This window comes from Trachymyrmex septentrionalis, unplaced genomic scaffold (assembly GCF_001594115.1).
Source record: "Trachymyrmex septentrionalis isolate Tsep2-gDNA-1 unplaced genomic scaffold, Tsep1.0 scaffold13, whole genome shotgun sequence".
In the NCBI taxonomy this organism is placed as follows: Eukaryota; Metazoa; Arthropoda; class Insecta; order Hymenoptera; family Formicidae; genus Trachymyrmex; species Trachymyrmex septentrionalis.
In genome coordinates this window covers 518,159-521,342 of record NW_017304438.1, presented here as the reverse complement: position 1 = coordinate 521,342, position 3,184 = coordinate 518,159, and positions in this window count along the sequence as shown.

Sequence of the window (3,184 nt, the reverse complement as noted above, 5' to 3'; positions counted from 1 at the left end):
TATATATATGCCGATTATTTGATGTTTGGGTTAAATAAATATTTGACACGATTCAGCATTACTTTATAAACATATTTAATTCTTTTAATTTTTTTTATATTAAAAATAGTTTATCTCTATTAATATTATTACAAAAATGTTTACTATACGAACGAACATAGCTATGAATTTATTTTTTGAAATATCTCGCTATTAAATTGATATTTTGTTATATGCTTCGACATTAATTATGTGTACGTAATGTACAAATAGATTTTGTATAGAAGCAACAATAATTTCTTAATAAAAATATCACTGCATATTTGTATTATGATAATCTTAAAATTGCTGAGAGAGTCCTTCACAATTTGTCGTATTATTATACCTGAGCGCGCGAAATATCAGTTCCGTAATTAATAAACTTTAATCGCTATTAATTTAAAAAAACTATTGTAGTCTCGACATTTTCGTATTAGGATTTTTGTCTTAGAATGTTCCAAACAACGTTCTTAAAAGGACGATCGTGGGTTGTAGGACATCTCGTATATAAACTGTTATAACCTCAATATTTTATCAAGGGAATGCTGGAGTGACGGTCAAACTTGATCGAAGCAGATTTTTTAATTTTAACATAAAAAAAGTCAATAATAATGACATTTTTAATTGATTTCTTAAATTATCGTTCTGTCTCACTCAAACGCATCATACATCTGTCCTTATCTAACATACTGCAACGCCATCTCTTGCAAGATCTAATACCTATTGCTAGACACAATTAGGGAAAAGTGGGGGAACTGTGCGCACCTAAGGGAAATTTATTGCCCTGGAATGGTTTTCCAAGTTTAAAGCGATAGATGTATATAGTATAGAAATAAAAATTATGAATATTCTTCTATCATTACGTATCCTCATATTGAACAGATTTTTATTTAATAAGGTTGTATTTAGCAAAAAGGAGAAAACGAAAAAGCGAAAATATTTCTCGTGTGTCGAGTAATTGTGCGCAAAGCAAAAGTCGTAGAAAATGAATGAATTATGAAATATTGATAAAAAAATCAGAAAAGATATTTATTATATTGCAATATAAATACATATTAAATATATTTTAAATATATATTATATATATTAAGCAAAAATACAAAACTAATATAATAATAATACACATAGACTTTGGCAAAATAAAATAATAATAATGTAAAGAAGAAACGAAAAAATTAATGTTAGTTATATAGTATAATATATGGAAGATCGGTAATTGTACGCATTTCAAAACACATGCGCATAATCGCCTACTGCGACTTCACTCGATATGAAGTACAATTACTTTAACATTTCCTAATCAAACTTAATAAATAACAGCTCAACAGATATGCATGATAACGTATGCAATTTTAAACAAACAAATTATAAATACGGATTTATCATCTTATTTTCTGAATGCCAAATTAGCAAAAAAAAAGTGTGATTTTATTTTTCTGTTTTTCTTTGATTAGCAACATATTTATGTCATATCTTTGTGGTTATACCTTAAGATGACGACCTCCTGCGTAAACATTTTACCCCACAGTGATATCTTCATTTATTGGAAAAATACCAAACTAGAATGCGCACAATTACCCGTTGCGCATAATTTCCCCACTTTCCCTTACTGCTTTATTTACCATTCCAACTATCCCAAATCTTCGCTCAGCATTTATATACATATCATTTCGAAGATCGATACATCTTTCTTTTTAAACTTTTAATCTTAGTTTTATAAACTCAGTATTGTACATGTAAAACTGCTGAACTGTCGTTTTATCCATACGAGTTATTACATAAAACTTTTGTATTAAGAAAACATCTACATTAAGTGACGACTCTACGAGTTGAAAAAATGTAAGTTTTTAACTTTTTTTTTATTGTAATATAAAGTCCATTTCAACATTTCCCCATTTTGCATCTACTTTAATCCTGTAAAAGAATTTTTGATTCCGTTCCATAAATTCGGAGATTTATTTCGATCTGCAATGTCCCGACAATTTGGCCATTCCAGCGTTCCTTTTTTGACAATTTTTGTCTCAAAATGATCTCAAAAGTATTACCCTTGAACATTGTTATGGTTTTATAGGGGATATCCTGCATATATACACGAGTACATATGTATACCAGTAAAGACCATAATAACAATGTTTAAGGATAGAGAGAGATTTCTCTAAATTATTTTAAAATAAAAATCTTAATACTAAAACTCGAGGCTATTTTTTTAAATAGTTTTTAATTATAAGCATTTATGATTAACAAACCATATCACCTAAAGTTAACATGTTAGGTACGATTAACATTTTACGTCGGCATTTACCTACCATATTTGAACGCGCGAACTTTAAACAATTGGTTAATTTTAATTGTCTATAATTAAAAAAATTATTATACTCTTAACGTTTGGGTATTAAGATTTTTGTCTCAAAATAGTTTTAGGAAATCTTTAAACATTATTACTAACGTTACTATAATGTTTCTGACGATATCGAGACTGTCTCAATCTCGTCTCGTTGTCAGCATCGAGACTGAAATCGGGACGAAACTCTGTTTTTAAACAGATGGGTCGAGACCGAAACTATTACGCCGAAAGTCTCGGCGAGACTAAGTACTTGTGTGAATAGTCCAGAACTGGACCAGTCATCAAACCTTCATTTTGAAGATTATGTATAAGAGTTATACGTTCCTGCTACCGCATGCGAAAACCTGTAGGACCGATCTGTCGACGGTTTTCTAATCAAAAACTGAGATCACAAACTGAGCCCTTTTACGAAAGAGTCGTTAAAATAAATTTTTTGAGACAAATAATATTTGAGGAAAAATAGTTTCTACTGCACGTGGAAGTCGTCCGCGAACATCAGTTGTTTTAAGATACGTCCAGATTACCGAGTCGAACCTCGTTCCGCGAATAATATTCGATGAATATTTAATTATTTTGTACTGAGCCGCGTAACAATAACGCTTACCAAAATGTTCGCAGCTCGAGGTTTGGCTCGATAATCTGAGATCTGTGAGTTTTTTGTGGCTAGTGTACACTTTTGGAATTTAAAGTGTGTGCGCGTGTGTATGTGTGTGTATGTGTACAAGGTGTCCGGTAAAACCATAACAACTAGTGTTTCGGTCTCATCCAGTTTCGACTCGACAAGACCGAAACACTACTTATGATCTTTACCGGACACCCCGT